Source organism: Podarcis melisellensis (assembly GCF_964234715.1).
Source record: "Podarcis melisellensis genome assembly, chromosome: 7".
Taxonomy (NCBI): domain Eukaryota; kingdom Metazoa; phylum Chordata; class Lepidosauria; order Squamata; family Lacertidae; genus Podarcis; species Podarcis melisellensis.
In genome coordinates this window covers 85,007,581-85,029,536 of record NC_138539.1, presented here as the reverse complement: position 1 = coordinate 85,029,536, position 21,956 = coordinate 85,007,581, and the positions used below count along the sequence as shown (strand labels likewise).

The 21,956-nt window shown below is 47.2% G+C and overlaps 1 protein-coding gene and 1 long non-coding RNA gene across 7 annotated transcripts in view; one reads left to right on the top strand and one right to left on the bottom strand.

Annotated features, from left to right (window-relative positions):
• Positions 1-1,139, bottom strand: part of LOC309373641 — a 102,523-nt gene extending 101,384 nt beyond the window's left edge. Inside the window, exon 1 of the long non-coding RNA XR_014170121.1 lies at positions 779-1,139. This is a non-coding gene — a long non-coding RNA (uncharacterized lncRNA). The remainder of the gene's footprint in view (positions 1-778) is intronic.
• Positions 1,140-4,788: 3,649 nt separating this feature from the next.
• The window catches only part of ENOX1 (ecto-NOX disulfide-thiol exchanger 1), a 291,224-nt gene continuing 274,056 nt past the window's right edge, over positions 4,789-21,956 (top strand). For all 6 annotated transcript variants that reach the window (XM_081917831.1, XM_081917828.1, XM_081917832.1 and 3 more), the window contains exon 1: positions 4,789-4,884. The gene's annotated coding sequence lies outside the window, so the exon portion shown is untranslated. The remainder of the gene's footprint in view (positions 4,885-21,956) is intronic.

Genomic DNA, 21,956 nt, shown 5'->3' with positions numbered 1-21,956 from the left:
CATAAGCAGTTAACTCACACACCTTAAAGCAGTGAATTAGGTTTGAACGCTTTGCCCTTTACATGGATGTCCTTGAGTTCCTCAGTGTAATTTGTGTCAGTACTGTTCCGTTGTCACTGCACCAACTGAAGCCGTGACACGTAGCTTTGCCAGCCAGCCAGAGGGAAAAGCCACACACAGAGGCAAGCCAGTATGACTTAAATCAGGCAACCCAGTAGCATGAAAATTACTTCGGTTGCAAAAGGGTGGGGGTATAAATCAGTTACCCAAAATGGGTGCAACTTTTCTGACTATGTTTTAATAATGCTATAATGCTAAACCCACCCTCTCCCTGCAAAATACCTAATGAGAATACAAAACATAAGTATTATAATGCTCTACCAAATAAGCCATCACATAACCATAAAAAAGCACATTATGGATTCAACACAATGATCACAAGTTGTGCCAATAACCGACATAAAATATTACTGCAGACATGCATAACTTGTGGTGCCTCCTTTTTGGAAAACTAGATGTTGTATAGTCAAGAGAACCTGTAAAAATTCCCCCCCTCCTCCCATTAAAATAGCACGACACCTATGAATATGCTTCTAACCAGTGGTGATAAGAACATACATATCTTGAATTTTAATATGCTGCTTTAATCCCCCCCTTTTTTAAAGTTCAGAATGAGTCTTGTCATCCTGACTTTCTGCTGGGCACAATTTGTATTATGCTGTTGCCACTCACCCCAATCTCTGATCCGTGTGAGATCCCAGGGGTTACAGGCACTTACCTAGGCTTCAGGGACACAGGTGGCGCTGTGGGTTAAACCACAGAGCCTAGGGCTTTCCGATTAGAAGGTCGGCAGTTCGAATCTCTGCGACGGGGTGAGCTCCTGTTGCTCGGTCCCTGCTCCTGCCAACCTAGCAGTTCAAAAGCACATCAAAGTGCAAGTAGATAAATAGGTACCTCTCTGGCGGGAAGGTAAACGGCATTTCCATGCGCTGCTTTGGTTCGCCAGAAGCGGCTTAGTCATGCTGGCCACATGACCCGGAAGCTGTACGCCGGCTCCCTCAGCCAATAAAGCGAGATGAGCGCCACAACCCCAGAGTCGGCCATGACTGGACCTAATGGTCAGGGGTCCCTTTACCTTTACCTAGGGTTCAGTTTCCTTGGAAATATCACAATATATATCACAATATATGGGCCACTGACACACACTGTATATACAGTACAACCTGAGCCTGCGATGGAGGGGCTCACAGCACTGACAGAAAATCAAGCATGCTTCTCACTCTCCTGTCTGCTTCTTGCCAAGCACAAAGGCATACGCACCCCTCTGGTTTTTATTTTTCTCACTACCAACTGGGTGAGGGAGGGGCCCCACCTCTTTGGCACCAGGCAACTGCCTTTCTAATACTAAAGACCCACACTTAGGGGCATTACTAAGGTCATGCTGGCCTGTCGACTTGAACAACGGAATCCTCCATTACATTTTAACCCTTGCTGGATCCAGGAATTAGAAGGGACCTGGGTATCACACAGCCTAACTGCCCCCAACAACCTCAGAGCAACTCTCTCTCTCTCTCTCTCTCTCTCTCTCTCTCTCTCTCTCTCTCTCTCTCTCTCTTTCATTATACAGTCCAAGGATAGGTATCACTTTGTCAGAACAAGGTGAATTGGTGCAGGACAGAAAGACTCATGTCAGTTTTCATCCATTTACAGTCATGTTAAAAAGAGGGGGGGAGGACAAGCTGAATAATTGATTTTTGAAGACAAGGCGCAATTGCTACTAGACATGCAAATTCATTTTCTCTGTACCAGAAAAAATAATCAGACACAACTTAAGCATATACCCTGTTCTGCTAATACACACCAGAATATAACTCCTCCGTAGTTTGCAGTTCTTTTACAGTGGTACCTCGGGTTAAGTACTTAATTCGTTCCGGAGGTCCGTTTTTAACCTGAAACTGTTCTTAACCTGAAGACCACTTTAGCTAATGGGGCATCCTGCCGCCGCCGCACCACCAGGGCATGATTTCTGTTCTCATCCTGAAGCAAAGTTCTTAACCTGAAGCACTATTTCTGGGTTAGCGGAGTCTGTAACCTGAAGCGTATGTAACCTGAAGCGTATGTAACCTGAGGTACCACTGTATTGGTGTCAAGTACTATTGAGAAACTAAAATATTAGCCACAACATGGATGAGCAACAAAACTGTGGATGAGCAACAAAATTATCATGAAGTGGGAGTATAGATAAGATGATATGGCAAAGAGCAATATAGGAGAGAGCACAGCGTGTCCTTCAGGCAGTTTAACACTGAATCCTGGCAGCTGACTTATATGAACATAAGCATCTTACAACTTCCTTGACATTTATCTTCCCTCTCTTGTTCCCTTTTTTTTCCTGGACGTATAAATGAATGTGGGAGAGACCTTACAATACCAGTCAACACAGCAATCCACCAACAAATCAGTTTTTAATTCCACAAACTTAAATGGAGATTGTCGTTTGGAAAAGGAGAGAGATATTATTTATCGCTGCTTCAGCCCAAGAAGCTTTGTTTCCCAGCTGTGTTTATCTGCTCATGGTGTCTTGAAATGTGCTCTGATTGAGATCCTTTTATTGTGTGCAGGCCTGAGACTTCCAGACGAGAAGGAGCCAGAAGAGGGGCCGGCAGATTCTTCGGCACTCATCGCCATCTCAGCCCTTTCCCCCCTTTCTCCCTGTGGGATCACACCGCCAGACTTCCAGGATCCCTCCCTTGGTGCCTCATCTATAATTTAAGACATGATTTACACTGTAGCTCAGCCAACAGAACCCAGAGCATCTTTTACCTTGCTTAGTAGCTAATGAAGCCTCACTTTCTCTTTGTTGCTGTGGTTCTGCTCGGCTACAATGGCCACGGAATGCCTGGCTTTTATGCAAAGACTAAGCAAAATGCCCAGAGTCTGTATTAAGGAAATACAAAGCAGGAAGACTCAAAGCAATCTTGGAGACTAAGTGGTGTCAAAGAAAAGATCAGAGTGCTTCCTGCCCCTCACTCTTCTGCTTCCTGATCTATTAAAGCACCACCCACATGTCATTCTTGCAAGGTCTCTGCATCTGCTACTGAGTGAACTATCTCCTCCTCCCCAGCCTGCCCTTTCACCAGTGGCGTAGCGTGGGTTGTCAGCACCCGGGGCAAGGCAAGTAATTTGTGCCCCCTAACCCGTAAATTTTGCACCCCCTAACCCGTGGAGCGCACTCCCCCCAGATGTTGCGCCCGGTGCGGCTGGCCCCCCCTGCACCCCCCATGCTACACCACTGCCTTTCACTATTCTTACTATTGCTTTCCCAAACCTGGTGCTCTCTGTAGGATTGGGACTACTGCTTGCATGAGAAGTTTTTAATGTCTGGTGCTGTATCGTTTTTAATATTCAGTTGGAAGCCGCCCAGAGTGGCTAGGGAAACCCAGCCAGGTGGGCGGGGTATAAATAAATTATTATTATTATTATTATTATTATTATTATTATTATCCAAAACACTGGGAGGCAGGGCTGGATTAACCATTAGGCAAAATAAGCCCATGCTTAGGGCATCAAAGAAAAGGGGGCATCGTATAAATGTTCCATTGCCAGATTTACCATGGACCACACGGTGCAGATGAACAAAAATAAACATTATTTATACAAATATACAAAAATAAACATGTTCCATCTTGCTGCAGATTTTGTTTCATTTTTTTTTAAAAAAAAATTATTTTATGGCTTGCGGTTGTTTATGTTTTGAATTAGATATATAAGAGGGCACCACAATCTTGTAATTGGCCTCTAAATGTCTTCATCCGGCCCTGTTAGGAGGGTTCCAAAATTGGGGAGGGCTGCTTTACTAACTCCAGCTACTGAGATTGCAAGGTCGTGGGGTTCCACCTTTTGAAAGGACTATTGTTGGGGAGGGAACGGGGGAGCAACTCCCAAGGCAGCTTGTGACCCCAAGATATTGCGTCCGCCTCACCTGCCCTCTGGGCAGACTGGAGGGCTGGAAATCAGCTTCCTGCAACCCGGCGACTGTCCGGCGGGGAGTTACATACAGCCCGAACCATCTGGCCGCCTCCCGGGTACCGGAGCCCGGACGGGGAGCGCACGCCAGGGGGAGCCGCGCGCTCGTCTTGGGCGGCCTTTCCCCCACATCCCTTCCCCTCGGCGCCCCGTATGCTGTGTCTCTCTCTCCTTCCCAGTGGCGTAGCGTGGGTTGTCAGCACCCGGGGCAAGGCAAGTAATTTGCGCCCCCTAACCCGTGGATTTGCGCCCCCTAACCCCCAGATGTTGCGCCCGGGCCCCCCTGCACCCCCACGCTACGCCACTGCTCGTTCCTCCCTAAATCCAAGCCCGTTTGCTCCCTTCTCCGGTTTTCCCTTCCACAAACGAGGCAGGGAGTTTTTCTCTGCGCCCCCGACGCCTTTCCAGCCCGATGCCGAGCGGGGCAGCCCGCCTCCCGCAACCCAGGTGCGCGCCTCGACGGCTGCCCTTCCCACGCCCCTCCTCTCCGCCTGAAAGTGCGCGGCGGCGGCGCGCAAGGCCCTCCCCGCCGCCCCGCCCCGCCTGCGCGGACTCGCCGGGGCTCCTTTGTGTGCGCTTGGCCGCCGCGCCGGAATTTCGCCCCGCTCCCTGGCAGACGGCGAGCCGGAGAGGGAGGGAGGGAGGGAGGGAGCGGGGCCGCCGCGGCTCCTCCTCCGGCTCCTTCGCCCAGCCTCCTGCTCCGCCGACCGCCTGCCTGCCTGCCTGCCCGCCCGGCCGCCCGCGCTGCCGCCGCCGCCGCCGCCTCCACGCGCGTCGCCGGAGCCTGGCGGGCGGCTGCTCGGCTCCTGGTCGCCGGATCCCGGAGGCGCCGCGCCCCGCGGGGGACCCTGCGCGCAGGTAAGGGCGAGGGGCGGCCGGGTGGGCGAGGGGCATCGTGCCGCGGTGGCATCCCGCCTCGCCCGCCGGGGATGCTGCTGCTACCGGGCGGGCGGGCGGGTGACGGGGCGGGCGCCTTGCGCGGGGACCGGCGGAGGCAGCGCGCTTGGCAACCTCTTTGCGCCGGGAAGGCAGGCAGGCAGGCAGGCGGGCGGGCAGCAGGCCGGGCCGGGCAGCTCTCCGCGCGCCGGGGCGGGCCGACCCCGGACGGGAGCCTCTCCCTGGCTCTCCGCGTCCCTTGCGCGCCTGCCTGCGCCCGGGCGTCTCCAAAAGTTTCTTCCCTCGCGCGCTCCGCTCCGAGCTTGGCGTGCGCCCCTGTGCGCGCAGCGGAGGCGTCCGAGGTGCCCGGCTCTTGCGCGCTAGGAGGCACAGTCCCGGGAAGGGCTCCTGCGCTGCGCAACCGGTGGCGCCGCCGGGCTGCTCGGTCGCTTGCCTTGGGTGGCGAGAGAGGGCGCCGCACCTGCCCAGCAGAAGCAGGCGGCTCGGGTCCGGAGGAGGAGAGGTCCGGGCTCGGGGAGGAGAACCCGACGGGGGCACCGTCTCCCCCTCGAGCCCAGGCTTCGCTTGCGGAAGGTTCTAGGTTCTGTTCTGTGCAGCTCAAGTTCGACAGTCCTTGGATGCGGGGCGAGGAAACATTAGGGAACCGTTGCCCATCAGAATAGACCATCCTGGGCTAGACGATCTGACCTGCTAGAAAACCGCTTGATCGGTTTCTGTGTTCTCCGGGCTTCCAGAAAACAGTGTTTTAGGGCTGCAGCCAGTAACCCAGATGTCGAGGTGTGTTACATCGGATAATTGTCTAATCTGGAATAATGTAGGAACACGGAAAGAGAGAATCCGCAGGACACATAAGGAGGCACTTACTCCATTTCCCATTTCTTGGAAAGATGCCCAGGGGGGTGGCTTCAAGAAAGAACATCTGAATTTTGGGGCTGAAAGACTGGCACAATCTTCTGCTACTTGAGCTCTCTGAAAAATTACTTACTGTTTTGTTTTTTTAAAAAAAGGTTACGTATTGCACCCCTGCACGTCATAGCTTTGTTTTGCTTTGTTTAGAAAATGCTTTGTTTAGAAAAGGCGTTATTTGTTTCCCCCTCTTAGATTAGATTGCAGCAATAAAAACCTAAAGTACTAAGTATTCATAACAGGAAAAAGCCTTTGAAATTACAAGAAAAGTGCCTGGCAGGCAGCTCCAGAAATTATAGGTTTCGTTGGAGTGGAGCTCTTTCTGAAACTTGGGAGGTGAGCAGGCTGGGTTACGCTTTCTTTGGATGTGCTGAGAGGGCTCTAAGCTCCCTAGTAGAGCACCTGCCTTGCATGTAAAGGGCCCTGTGAATCCGTATCACGTCTGATTAAATCATGATGAGATAGCTGGGTTAAAAAGAAATCTGTACCGGAGACCAGATAACACTTTCCTTTTGAAAGTAGACAATATTGGCCAATGGACCAGCTGTCTGGCTGTGTGGTGGGCTTATTATGTTGTTAAACCCTAACGTGCAGTCTTCTCCTCTAAAGGAGAACCTATGAAGCTGGTGTGCCTAACCTCCGGATCCTAAAGCAACTGTTGCCAAATAAATGCTTAAAGCTGGCAGACTTGTGCAAGATTCTAAATAATAATGTTATTCTGCCCTTGCAGAATAAAGAAGAGCTGGCCAACCATATGCTTATGGATAACACGCTAGCAGGACATAAAGACAACCATGCTCCCCTGCTGTTAGTTCCCAACAACTGGTGTTCGGAGGCATGTTGTCTCTGATCCTGCAGGTGGCACATAAACATCATAACCACAGATTAGTAGCCCCTTGTGTACTTTTTCCTCATGAATTTGCCCAGTACTTTGTCGGTGGCCATCCTCACGACGTGTGACAATGCATTCCCCAAGTAGGTGTTGTGTGGGCAGCTCTTCCCTTGTCTGTCCTGAATGTCCAACCTTTTAGCTTTACTGCTTATATTGTATGAGAGAGAAAGAGAGAGGAAAGCACTTTCTAGCTGCTGCTTCGGCTCCTCCGATCCCCTTTCTTGTCTTTTTGCTAAACCCCAAACCCCTAAACATTGCAAGCTTTCCTCAAAGGGCAGTTCTTTACCATGTAGATTGTACTTTTCCTCCTCTGCTGGACAACATTTTGCATCTTTTGCAGATCAATGTTCTAAGGAACTCAAATTTAGGTAGAATGCTTTAACCAGCTATAAGCTCAAGAAAAAACTCTGCTTGGAATTGTTATCATTTTCTGTGTGATATTTGCCATCGTGTGGGTAAAACTCTACACTGCTGATCAGGAGCGGGCAGGTGTCCCATTTTGCCACTTGAAGTGACATGGGAAAGTGGCCCCACCACTGGTGGGGAAGTGGCGCTGCCATCAGCGCACCAATTTCCAGCAAGCTCTCGCACACGGCTCCCAAAATTGCTGGTGATGTTGGCACCATTTCTCCAGTGGTGGTGGGGCAGTAGGGAAAGGTGAGTGACCCTCAGGGCCTTTTTGGGCAGCCCTTGGCAAATTTTGGCACCCCCCCCCCCGTGATGGCCAAACTTGGCCCTCCAGCTGTTTTTGGACTACAACTCCCATCATCCCTAGTTAACAGGACCATTGGTCAGGGATGATGGGAATTGTAGTCAGCTGGAGGGCTGAGTTATTAACTTACTGGTTCTGCTTCACACACTCTCGACCTCACCCATCAAGTTTTGACTCCATTGTAGACTGTATCACTTCCTTGTTTGATATAATTATTTGGTCAGTTGTGGTTGGGAATGTTGACCAATCTAAATGGCATATTCTGTGGATGCTGTTTCACATCCAGTGTTGACCACTGTCTTGATGCTGGCTGAATTGCTTATCTTATTTGATGCCTACTGAACGTGAAACTGTTGAGAGTGCTCAAAACTAAACACAGCAACTCCCATTTTCAACAGGCTTGTATTTCTTACTTGTATCATGCATTCATTTATATGTAACATAGCGTGTTTATAAGGAATAATAGAAAGCAATAAAAGGTTTGTGCCATGCGAGGGAAAGAAGAATGCCGTTTCCTTGGACAAGTTAGGAAAAGAGATATATTGGCTCTTTAAAATTGTATTGCTGTTGGTTTCAGTGGCCTTACTTCCAGATATTTCTGAGCTTCCCGGTTACATTTCCAGCTCCAGGGAATTATCAAGTTCTTATTTAGCTTACGATTTTAATAATGTTGCCCCATCTTTCCTCACCCGCCTCCTCCAGTGACCCTGTGTTGAGTTTTAGAAAGAATCATTGCCAGACAAGCTGGGCGATAGGTCACAGGATGAGGTAATGGTATCTTGTTTCTTAGTAACCACCCACTCAGCTCAGAAAGCAGAACAATGCAAGGTGAAGCCCACCGCCCTCCTCGCCGCGTCTGAGATTTCCAAAGTCAAAGCTCATCCTCACTGGACTGAACAAAATTGGCTGAAGCAAAATGATGCAGGGAACTTAGTGCCACAATTAAACAGCGCAAACTCCAGCTCGTTAAAGCTCAGTCCATAATCAAAGTGTCAAATTCAAAGCTTGAAACGTAAACATATGCAGAGTTTTATGTTTTTCTCCAGCCCTGCACATGGAAACAGAATTAACACTGTGTGCGTACGCAGGGGAGATTCATGTATTATAATAACATTCGTATTTAAAAACAAACTGAAGTATCAGCTCAGTAGAAGGAATTTATTTACTACCTGCGGAAGTGAAGTATATGTGCATTGGAAATTCATAACATGCATTCTGTTTCTGTTACCAGGTGCCGGTTTATTTACAACGGTGTTGTGTGCTGCTTTCTTTTCGGTATACCCCTCCGGCACCCTCTCTGTTAGCCCCTGTCACAAACTCTGTGTGTCCCTGTTTCCCTTTCCCTCCATTGTCATTGTCCCATATAGAACAACAAAATTGAAAAAATAAATAAATCTACCTAAGACATTCAAAACCAACAAGTCTGTTATCCCAGCTATCCCAACCTGGTTAACCCCCCTAAAAACTCTGATACCCCATTTTTAAAATACAATATACTCCCATAGAGACTCCTTTGTTGTTGTTTAGTCGTTTAGTCGTGTCCGACTCTTCGTGACCACATGGACCAGAGCACGCCAGGCACTCCTGTCTTCCACTGCCTCCCGCAGTTTGGTCAAACTCATGCTGGTAGCTTCGAGAGTGTCCAACCATCTCGTCCTCTGTTGCCCCCTTCTCCTTGTGCCCTCCATCTTTCCCAACATCAGGGTCTTTTCCAGGGAGTCTTCTCTTCTCATGAGGTGGCCAAAGTATTGGAGTCTCAGCTTCACGATCTGTCCTTCCACTTACACTGCGTTTAAAACCAAAATCGCATTTGGATAGAAACTGTTTCTCAGGCGGCTAGTCCTAGTCTTTATAATCCTGTACCTTCTTCCAGAAGGCAGAAGCTGAAAGAGAACTATGAGCACACCTTGCTGGCCATGGATCCAGCCTTATCAAGGGGCTGGTTGGAGCAGGGTTCAGCAACCGTTTTCAGCCGTGGGCTGGTCCACCGTCCCTCAGACCATGTGGTCGGCCAGACTATATTTTATGGGGGAAAAGAACAAATTCCTTGCCCCACAAATAACCCAGAGATGCATTTTAAATAAAAGCACACATTCTACTCATGTAAAACACGCTGATTCCCAGACCGTCCACGGGCCAGATTGAGAAGGCGATTGGGCCGCATCTGGCCCCCGGGCCTTAGGTTGCCTACCCCTGGGTTGGAACGAGGGAGGCATTTGGGGTCCCCCGGTTCCCCCCACTTTAAATGTTAGGGTCTGGTTTGGTTCCTGCTTTAGTCGGTGCTAAAACTCCAACAGGAGGAGACTTTGATCCTGAACCATGCAGTCATTTTGATATAAATCATCTGTTTTCATTCTTTTATGTCTGAGGCTTGAGATACTAACCAGAAAAATGTTTCTTGGCACTGGGCTGTAGGTTAACTTCACATGCATTTAATGTGCATTGCTATTGATCATGAAGAACAAAGGCAGGCATTTCATACTATGTCCTGTCAATCAAGCCCAGCAGCTGAGTTTTCTGGTTGCCAATTTGCAGCTGCTTAATGGTCCTGAGACTGTAACCTTCTTCTGTAACCTTGTGCTTGCAAGCGGAGCTGCTTGTTTAAGCAGCGCTAGAAATTCCCCAGGCGTGTTTTGCGACTTGCATGGGTCCAGTCGCGACTGGGGGGGGGGCGGATCTCTGGATGGCCATGTTGGTGACAGACATCTCCACCTGGCTGACCCCTCCAGCTTTCTTAAGCAGGTAAGCAGAAGAGTTTATTTACTGCATTTATATCCCACCTTTTTCTCCAGGGAGTACATGGTTCAGTGGGTCTCCTCTGAGTAAAACAACACTCTTTACTTTTATCAGAATTGGAACTGTGCCTTCTGTTCTAATGTCTAAATAGCTGTCCCAGGAGTCTGCTGTTCAGTAATCACACAGTTTCAAAGTTGGAGCCAACTTTTTATTAGCAAAACCACAATCTCCACAGACTTGGTTGAGTGTCAGGCCTAATGAGCAGAGCAGCTTGTTCCCGGTGATCTTACTCCATGAAAGTCAGTGGCCGAGACTGAAAGTCCCCTCTTCCTCAGCACCTGCCAATTTAGAGGTAGAGCTTTTGAAGGGGGAAGAAGTTCCAGAGCTGGACGCACCTGGAAGGTCTCTCCCTTCCATGGTGAGTGGTCCATTCTGAAGAGCTGAGCACCCCTGTGCTGCCTAGTCGTCCTTCAGTTTTCTGCATGCTGAAGAATTGGCCTGTGCCACTGGGTGTCTTATCCACAAGAGGGACCAAAATCTTAGGAGTGCTGCATTTGCTTGGATTAAGCCACCACTGGAGCAGCTAACAAAGCCAATGCAATTCTGGGCTGCATCGATAGGAGTATAGCATCTAGATCAAGGGAAGTAATAGCGCCACTGTATTCTGCTCTGGTCAGACCTCACCTGGAGTACTGTGTCCAGTTCTGGGCACCACAGTTCAAGAAGGACACTGACAAACTGGAACGTGTCCAGAGGAGGGCAACCAAAATGGTCAAAGGCCTGGAAACGATGCCTTATGAGGAACGGCTAAGGGAGCTGGGCATGTTTAGCCTGGAGAAGAGGAGGTTAAGGGGTGATATGATAGCCATGTTCAAATATATAAAAGGATGTCACATAGAGGAGGGAGAAAGGTTGTTTTCTGCTGCTCCAGAGAAGCGGACACGGAGCAATGGGTCCAAACTACAAGAAAGAAGATTCCACCTAAACATTAGGAAGAACTTCCTGACAGTAAGAGCTGTTCGACAGTGGAATTTGCTGCCAAGGAGTGTGGTGGAGTCTCCTTCTTTGGAGGTCTTTAAGCAGAGGCTTGACAACCATATGTCAGGAGTGCTCTGATGGTGTTTCCTGCTTGGCAGGGGGTTGGACTCGATGGCCCTTGTGGTCTCTTCCAACTCTATGATTCTATGAGATGCCTGCATTGCAGGATTAACAGGGTCCCTTCCAGCTCTCTAATTGTATGATTCAGTCTGTTTTTGACCCCAGAAATACCTCTTCTGCATCTCTCCTGCGACACTTTATTTGATGAAAGGGGGGGGGGAACGAGCACAGTGTTTTCACTATGCTGTTAACATTTTACCTCAGATCCATAGGTGATTTAACTCAGTGAATGTTAAGCAGCATGGAGGTGGGCAGAGGTGGCAACTTGAGTAAAATATTTTTTGGGGGGGCAGGTAAGCTGCACATCATGTAATTGATCACATGACATGGTGCATGCACACCATTTCAATGACAATGCCACCCAGACTGGCTGTGGCAACCCAAGTGAGATTCATATTTTAGCATTTTCTTTTTCCTGTCTTCTCCTTGATGTCAGATCTTTCCAGTGATCTTTCCAATGAAAGTATAGCCTCTCACACCACAACCTCCATTGGTTACAAGTTTCTCACCAACCCTTGAAATATTCTACCTGAAGGAGTGTCTCATCCCCATCGCTCAGCCCGGACACTGAGATCCAGCGCCGAGGGCCTTCTGGTGGTTCCCTCACTGCGAGGTTACAGGGAACCAGGCAGAGGGCCTTCTTGGTAGTGGCACCCGCCCTGTGGAACACCCTCCCATCAGATGTCAAAGAAATAAACAACTATATGACTTTTAGAAGACATCTGAAGGCAGCCCTGTTTAGGGAAGTTTTTAATGTTTGATGTTTTATCACTTTATTATTATTATTATTAATTATGTTGGGAGCTGCCCAGAGTGGCTGGGGAAACCCAGCCAGATGGGCGTGGTATAAATAATAAACTATCATCATCACCACCACCATCATGAGTTGGACTGCAGTGTTCAGGGCCCAGGGCCCAACTTGATTTGCTCCATGGAAAACCATGAGCAGGACCAGCTTACAGATGCCCCCTGTTGGACCCCAGCAGCAACGTAGCCCTTATTCCCTGCCTGCTGCAGTCAGTCACTTAGGAGCCTTAGGTTGCCTACCCCTGGGTTGGAACCTGATGATCCTGATGCTAGTCCTGAACGCTAGGTCTCTGGGAAATAGTCTGCATGTTGAAGGACAACTCCTGCACGTCTCAGATGATGCCACTGTCAGAGTTTCAGCTTAATAAAAGAAACAAGCATGGCATTCTACACAAGCAGAGCTGGATCAGTTATGCTGGTTTTAACAGTTTTGCTCTTTTACATTTCCCACAAAGTTCTTCAGGTATAGGAATGCCGAGTAATGATGAAACCAAGGAAATAATGGGCCGCATGCTGCTGTGATGGCCTCATCAATTGATTGAAATTATTGAATGTTTTTGCTGCAGCAAAAGAGGGATCCAGTATAAAAGGATGGGCAGCTGTTTCAACACCCTGCCTTCCTGTATACACAAAAGCATGTACAATGTCAGGTATAAAATGCAGTTTTTTTCTTTATGGAGCAGCCACACATTTTCCTACATGAAGGAATAACACATGACCTGGCTCTGATACAGTGTCAGAAACTCAGATATAGAAGCTAATTGCAAAATGGCACCGTAAATCTAAATCGCGGTCGCCACAACAGTATGTCTAGGCACCATTTTTACTATTAATAATAATAATAATAATAATTATTATTATTATAATTTTCATTTCTATTCTGCTTTATATTTTAAAGAAAAAAATATCAAGGCGGTTTACAACACATTAAAACACCAGATAAAACAATCCAGAATAAAACAAATTCACGCTTCAAGGAAAATATTTCAGCTCCTTCTGCTTTCCCCATATTGGTTTACCTGCTCAATTTATATAGCTGCCCCATAGTACTCTCTTCTGAGAGTGGTGTAATGGTGAGAGTGTCGGACTAGAAACTGGGAAATCAGGGTTCAAGGCCCCACTCTGTCATGACACTCACTGGGTGACCTTGGGTCAGTCACAGCCTCTTAACCTACTTCACAGGGTCATTGTAGGGATTAACTGAGGAGGGGGTGAACCATGTACTCCCTGGAGAAAAAGGTGAGATATAAATAAGATCTTTTGCTTACCTGCTTAAGAAAGCTGGAGAGGCCACCAGAGATCTCCAGGTGGTTGCAATTGGACCCATGCCAGTCGTACATTGTGCCTGACGCCTGGGAAATTTTGAGCAGTGCTCTGATAATAGCTCAGAAAGAATGATTGAATCTAGACCTGTGGCCCAATGGAGGACCAACCAGAGGAAGAACCAGCAGTGACTATGTCAGACCAGTCTCCTTTGAACCTTTGCTCAGTGAACAGCACCCTTTTGAGAGAATGAATCTCCAGCCCTTTCCGGCTCAGCACCTGATCTAGTTTCAGCTCAGACTCTGGTTCCAGCCACTACACCAGCCGTGGCTTGGTACATGATCAAAAAATGGGGATCCAAAGCATTACAGTAATTCAGCCTGGAAGTTCCCAGAACATGGATCACTGTGCTCAGGGTCTTCCAACCAATTGAAGGTCTCAACCGAAGCTCATAAGAAATACTGTGCGACTACTTCTGGGTCAAGTGGCGAGCCTGTTCCTTCCAGGGGAGTGCCGCTCCATCTAGAACAGGTAACACACCAACTTCCTGGACCTTGGAACCACCAAAATACAGTGCCCTAGTTTCTCACTATTCATCCTCAGTAGGGGTACTCGTGTTTGTGTGAGTAGAACAGGCTCAACAGCATTTTGCTATATTAATTAAATCCAAATATAAGATAATGGAAGTGGTTTAGCAGAACCATTCGACAAAATTTGCAGTACACAAAGACAACTCTGAACGCCTTTCAGAGATGACGCTTTTTCAATTAACTCTGTGTGCCATGGTGAACACTCAAAATCTTCGGTGAATAATGTGTGACACACGTGACTCTGTAGCCACGATCTCTTGGATGAGTGGCTCACTGTAATGAACGCTGTTCATCTAGGGAGGAGGCACATTTATCTGTCTAAATAGAAAGAGGGGCCGTAACTCTTGTTGACATGTGCTGCACAAAGCAAAGTTGTGACACCAGTCGAGCAGTGGCTCAATGCCAGGATATAAATATAATCAGTGCGGAGCTATAATTTGCATTTCTCGCTCCTTGATGAGAATGCCACTCAATAAGTCCTCGTTCTTGTGAACAATGTGCCTATGATTGCAGGCTCCTTTCCTGGGATCTATGCTTCCTTGTCTGTTACCATGAGACATGAGCCCTAAGGGGACTTGGGTTAGGAGACTCTTCATTGAAGAAAGGCCAGCAAACCTGTACATCCAGACAGTGGTACCTCGGGTTAAGTACTTAATTCGTTCTGGAGGTCTGTTCTTAACCTGAAACTGTTCTTAACCTGAAGACCACTTTAGCTAATGGGACCTCCTGCTGCTGCCGCCGCGCCGCCGGAGCACGATTTCTGTTCTCATCCTGAAGCAAAGTTCTTAACCTGAAGCACTATTTCTGGGTTAGCAGAGTCTGTAACCTGAAGCATATGTAACCTGAAGCATATGTAACCCGAGGTACCACTGTACAGCTGTTGTACCACTCTGTTCCATAACTGCTCAATCATACGGCACTCTCAATAACTTCAGCTAAAGTGTTGCCACTATTCTCAAGTGGAGAGAGATCCACTTTGTTGTTATTTCACATTAAAAGGTAAAGGACCCCTGACAGTTAAGTCCAGTCACGGACGACTCTGGGGTTGTGGCACTCATCTCGCTTTACTGGCTGAGGGAGCCGACGTTTGTCCACAGACAGTTTTTCGGGGTCAGATGGCCAGCATGACTAAGCCGCTTCTGGCGAAACCAGAGCAGCGCACGGAAATGCCATTTACCTTCCCACTGGAGTGGTACCTATTGATCTACTTGCTCTTTGACGTGCTTTTGAACTGCTAGGTTGGCAGGAGCAGGGACCGAGCAATGGGAGCTCACCCTGTCGTGGGGATTTGAACCGCCAACCTTCCGATCGGCAAGCCCAGAGGCTCAGTGGTTTACACCGTAGCACCACCCGCGTCCCATGTTCACATTAACTGCAATTGACTCTCCCATGGATGGGAAAACAGCTGGGGGGGGGAGGTGAGTTTGGGGGAACAAAAGGCCGAAAGGGAAAGAGTTAAATAACACTCCTCCCTAACATTCTCTTGCTCTTGCAACCTTGAGGATGTTTTCCATTTAAAAAAATTGTGAACAGTTTTCTTTTGTTAAAAAAAAAAAAGCAAAACACCCTCCGTTGTACGAAAGAAATCGTACAAGGGAGCGTCATGTGTAGTTTGGCCCCGAGTTGAAATGTTAACGAGATTCCTCCACCTTCCCTTGAAACCCATTTAAAAGTTATTTCATAAAGATTGTTTAACTAATTGGCTTAACAGACAACATCTGATCCTGATAAATGGGCCATTGGCAGGTGATAGAACAGTTACTGCTGCACAACATAAAATGGTTTTATAACCCCTTAATTGGCAGGCCTTTTAATTTAGGCTGCGCTGGTATTTCTCCCCATATCTTTCTGTGCTATGGGATATGTACTCATGGGGCGTGGTGATGCTGCCTCCATAGAGCTAAAGACTGAAGATGTGATGTGGGGCTGCAGATCCGAAGACTTGGGGCAAGAGCTGTTGCAACTACATTAGGCATTGGGTCAAAGAAGTAAATCTCACTTTAGTTGAGGGTCACTGTGGCATGCCTTAGAACAGGCACCCCCAAACTCGGCCCTCCAGATGTCTTGAGACTACAACTCCCATCATCCCCAGCTAACAGGACCAGTGGTCAGGGATGATGGGAATTGTAGTCCCAAAACATCTGGAGGGCCGAGTTTAAGGATGCCTGCCTTAGAAAGTAAGAATAAAGCTATAATCCTATGCACCAATCCTTAGATTGGGAAGTAAGCACCACTGAAATTAGTTGTACTTGCTTCTTAGAAAACATACTAAGGTTTGGGCTCCACAGGATGGCATTTCTGACCCATTTATTGTTTTAAAACGCACATAACTCCTTGAAATTTGCACTCACAGCTATTGTAACATGACCTTTTTTATTCCAAACCTCAATGAAGATGCCGCCCTTTCCCATGTGTATCGTGTTCCTGCCTTCCTTTTTTTCTTAACATGCACATGATTAGTCAATTTAGCCATCGCTGGTACATTTCTGTTCCTATCCTTTCATAGTTGCCATAAAAAAAAACTTTTGCCCTTGTGAAAATGATATATGAAATAATATTCCTATGCTTTAGCTTAATTTTTTCATAACTGATAACAAAAACAACAATGGGTCCATTTTAAAATTAAAATTAAATCAAAACCAGTAATCCAATAATTTTTGAGAGCTTGCAAGTCCAAAACTTTGACTCTACTGGACGTGGCTTGTACGCTATGTCCATGTTAGTTTGGTGCTTCTTGTATCAATGCTTGGTGCAGCTTCTGGAAAGTGCTTTGGGGAACCCCTAAACCTCTCAGGGGTTTGTCTCACCTGTGCTTTCTGGACTTGCCACTGCTGACCCGCCTTGCTATACTTCCTTGGCGCCATTCACACACCTGCTCCCAGAGAGTGGAATTCAAATAAGCACTGCTTGCAGCAGACCCACTAAGTTAGGTCAGGTCATTTAAGTGGGTCTGCTCCCAAGTAAATCTTCGTTGAATACCACCCAGTTTTTCAGTTCTTTCTTCCTCTCTCTGGTTAGTGGAGCTCAAGAAGGCTAAATGGCCTTATTGTGTAGAGACCAGAGCGCACGGCATTCAGGGAGGCATTTATTATGATAGATGGCTGTGTAAATTGTTGAGCAGGGAAAGGAAAACAAAGGGAGATGTCGACAAGGCTTAATTATAACCATTTAGTTCCTCCAGTGTTTGAAGAAGCTCCTAATATTTCTGAAGATCTGTGATGTGTTCCTGCTAGGTGCTGCAGAAGACCATGGGGTTAAAAGGCATTCTGATCTTTGTATGGACTTTCTCAATGACCACAACTTACATTACATTTGCTGTTGCCAACAAAGGTCCGTATAGTTAAAGCCATGGTTTTCCCAGTAGTGATGTATGGAAGTGAGAGCTGGACCATAAAGAAGGCTGATCGCCAAAGAATTGATGCTTTTGAATTCTGGTGCTGGAGGAGACTCTTGAGAGTCCAATGGACTGCAAGAAGAACAAACCTCTCCATTCTGAAGGAAATCAGCCCTGAGTGCTCACTGGAAGGACAGATCCTGAAGCTGAGGCTCCAATACTTTGGCCACCTCATGAGAAGAGAAGACTCACTGGAAAAGACCCTGATGTTGGGAAAGATGGAGGGCACAAGGAGAAGGGGACAACAGAGGACGAGATGGTTGGATAGTGTTCTCAAAGCTACTAGCATGAGTTTGACCAAACTGCGGGAGGCAGTGGAAGACAGAAGCGCCTGGCATGCTCTGGTCCATGGGGTCACGAAAAGTCGGACACGACTAAACAACAACAACAACTAATGGACCTATTTATGCCGAAGTGACTAACGATGTGGACGTCATGTATGGGCAAGATCCACCTAATGTACCCCATCAGTGGAAGACCTGCACAAGGGGGCTTCTTCCTACTCCTCTCCTCATCCCCCCCCCCCCAAATTGGCTCTGGCAGGGAACAGTGCATCAAGGCTCGTTCCATGTGGCAAGCTGATGTGCTTGCGCAGACAAAATGTTCCACCTTCTGTGATTAGCTTGGATGGACCTTCTTTTTTTAAAAAAAGGTTTTGAATTGTATGATAAAGTTATGCTTTGCTGGGACCTAATTTTTTATAAACTTAGCTTGATTCTGCTCTTTGTCAGTTACACTGGTTTCACGCTGTTCAGCCCAATGTGTCTGATATCTCACGAGGAGGTTGAAAAAGCTAAGCTGCTTGCAGGCACAAATATAGCAAGCCTGTAACTTCTGCGAATCGTGCCTCAAGCCAAAATCTTCTACCACTGTTAAGAATCAGAAATTCTGGTGGTGATGATGATGATAATTCATTATTTACAACCCGCCCATGTGGCTGGGTTTCCCCAGCCACTCTAGGCGGCTCCCAACAGAATAATAATAATAATAATAATAATAATAATAATAATAATAAAGTGATAAAACATTAAAAATGTCCCTAAAAAGGCCTGCCTTCAGATGTCTTCTAAAAGTCAGATAGTTGTTTATTTCCTTGACATCTGATGGGAGGGCATTCCACAGGGCAGGCGCCACTACCGAGAAGGCCCTCTGTCTGGTTCCCTGTAACCTCACTTCTCACAGTGAGGGAACCACCAGAAGGCCCTCAGCGCTGGACCTCAGTGTCTGGGCAGAACGATGGGGGTGGAGACGCTCCTTCAGGTATACTGGGCCGAGGCCGTATATTTGGCTGGCCAACTTTTGTTTGTAATGCCCTAGTTTGGTTTATACTGGTGTGACCCAAAACACATGGAAGTTAAGCCCATTTATTCAATAGTAGGGAGCACTCAGGCAAGTAAGAAAGGTCTGCTGAGTTTTCAGCCTTTCAAACCCCGAACTGGTGTGGAACAAATGCACCTGTGACTGTTACTTCATTTTGCAGCTGTCGCCTCCTTTTGCTTGTGTAGCGTTTGGGAATGTTTTCGGGCTATTCTCAACAAACCTGGAATGGTGACAAGAGAGAGGCCTTTGCAGTGGTGGTTATTCGCTTATGGAATTCTCTCCCCAAAGAGACTTGCCCTGGCACTGCCATCTGTTCAGTGCCAGGAAAATGGCCTTTGGGTGACTTCTGACATCTGTTCTGCTGTTGCTGCTATCTGATCAGTCTTAAACGTTATCGTGTTGTCACTGTTTTGCCTTACTTAAGGATTACAACTCTGCAGCTTGCCTCTTTGAGGAGGGCAGTGTTATTACCTGAACAAGGTATTACAGAAACTTAAAACAAACAAACACCTGGTGGTCTTTGGAATAAAGCATTGTAACGTGGTTTTAAATGTTTTTGTTTTTTCCCTGGGCGAAACCAAATTAGTCGTTGGTGTAATTAACGCATAGTAAATCATCTCCACGCCAGAAAAAAAAACCTTGTAGTTTTTATTCCCCAAGAAACCAATTTCATGTCTTGCTGTTCATGTGTTCAAAAATAGCTTCCCTGTTAGCTCAAGATGGTTGTGCAATGTTTTGCGAAGGGCAGTTCAATTCCAGCATAGAAGTGTCTCATAGACTTGTGGAGCGGGGGACCGGGGAGGACTTTTTCGACTTGATGGGCTAAGTTTGACACCTGGGTGGGACTGGTGCCATTCGCCTTTCAAAAGCCCCTTCGCTCCAACCTTAAAAGGGAAGTGGGAGGAGGCTTGCAAAGTCCCCGAGACTGGGAAGATAAAGGGAATCTCCTCCCTCGGTTGCCTCCATTGAGCGATCCCACTGGGAACAGGATTGCACAGCCAAGGCAGTGAATGTCCACTGATGAAGGCTGATGGGTCCTGGGGAAATGGCCGGATGGGCCAAATAGGACCTCTCTGGCACCATGAGCTAGAAGGCAATGGGGACGGGCACCTGGTTAGCTACCCAATATTCTGATGAGCAGAATGCATTCTGGTTGTCGCCTCCCTGCAATGCTGTTGTACCCAGCTGCCCCCACTGCTTACCACTCTCTCACCTGTCCTGTCACACTCTGCGCTCCCCTGTTGCTGCTCCTAGTCTCTTGCGTACTGAAGTTCTCACCCTGGGCCAGCAGGGGGATACTGTAGATAGGTCAGGTCCACATATGCAAATAAGGGGTTGAAAGTGACATTCAGTGATTGGATAGTTACAGAAAGTTGTTACAGTTACGTTGTAGTGGAGCTCTATATAAGCAGGCTTGCTGAACCCTTCAGTTCAGTTCTGTTCTGACCTGTGAATAAACAAGAGCTGTTTGGAGAATCGCTGTGTCGTCTGATATGTTCACCCACAGCTTAACAGTCTCCACTGCCATTGGATGCTGCTCAGTGTCTAAGCCAGTCGTAACACACGGCTTAAATGCCGCACATAAACAAAAGTCTCTTGCCTATTCTGCCGCAATTCCAACAAACTAAACATTAGTTTTGCTCCCTTGTGAATTATTTACCCTCTGGGCAGAATCCTAAGCGGGGCTTCCTTCAGTGAGGCAACATCAGAAAGGTTCTGCCTTGTCTTGTGTCCAGAACATGTGTGTGTTTGTGCTACTTGCGCTCTTATTTTCGGAGGGAATTGCTTCTTCCTGCAGGGGACTGCAAACTGCCACTCTCCCTATGCAAAATCATACTGCTTTTCGTCTACCACGTGCAATACCCCAGTTTTCTTGCGTCGGAGGGAAAAAGAGTGGGTTGCAAGTTATGTGATGTGTGAAATAATAAGCAGTTGTTGTTTTTTTAAAAAAAGAAAATATAGCATGCTTAAAAAAGAAGTCAGGACATCTTGCCATATTTGGAAAGACTCTTTTTGTTTTTGCCTTAAACTTTTTTTTATCAGTAAAACTGTTAAATAGAACTGAATGTTGACATGAAGGGTAAGGGGGAAAGTGAAGTTGCATTTGGAGAAAATGGACTTTTCCTCCAAATAAGTTGGGTAAACAACACCACTTCTATTTTCCCCCTCCTGAAAAAGCTGTGATCTTATCTCTGTAATTGAAAATAATCCTCCGAAGGCACTTTTTAACTAGAGTTACACAATCGCCTTTTAAATCAACTGTTATCTTCCACTGAATTTCACCGCAAATGCTACTGCTTGCACTTGGGACTTGTAGAACAAGCCAGGCCCAGCGACCGAAACAGGTGAAATTCTTGTGCCAGTCATAGTGCCTCTTACCAGTCCTGGAGTGTAGACAAATAGTTTTGCCGGCGTTGCCGTTATACGTTGAATTTATGTCAGCATGTCTTAATTGCTAGTTCTTGCCAGGCAGAAACACACGGAACTCTTCAGTCTGATACTGATTTTTTTGTGCTTTGTAAGATTTTAGTTAGAAAGGCAGTACTGAGTCCTAGAACATCCAAAAGTTCTATTGGTTTATTTGATTCCGATATAACTTGTGAATGTTCATCCACGTCCCAAACACTTTGTGTTCCCCTGAAATACTGTATTTTTCTGTGTATAAGACGCCCCCATGTATAAGATGACCCCTATTTTTTAAATCCAAAATTAAGAAATTAAGTTGTTTAGCTTTTTGGGGGGGTTGGGGTTGGGGGAGGTCACTTCCACCAATCGCTCACCCACCTGCCTGCCACTGCCAATCGCTTGCCACAGCCACTGCCAATCGCACACCTTGCCGCAACCGCCAATTGTCTGCCCGCATCACCACAGCTGCCAATCGCCTGCCCGATTGCCGCAGCCACAGCCAATCACCAGCAGGCCTTGCTGCAGCCACCAATCACCCGCCGAATCGCCACTGCCAATCTCCTGCTTGCTGCTGCCATTAATCGCACCTCCCCCTGCATTCACTATCTGTGTATAAGACGACACCCTATTTTTGCCCTTTTTGTTAAAGCAAAAAGCATCGTCTTATACATGGAAAAATACGGTAGTTTGTTAGGGTGGCATTCGCACAAGGAGCTGATGATTTCCATGAGTTCCATGGGAATATTTCTAATCCATGCTGTGTCCGTTCTCTCTCCCTCCATGGTTTCTTCCTGAAACTGGTGCAGCCAACCAGCAGAAGACAAAGGAAGAACTGATTTGTCCTGCTCC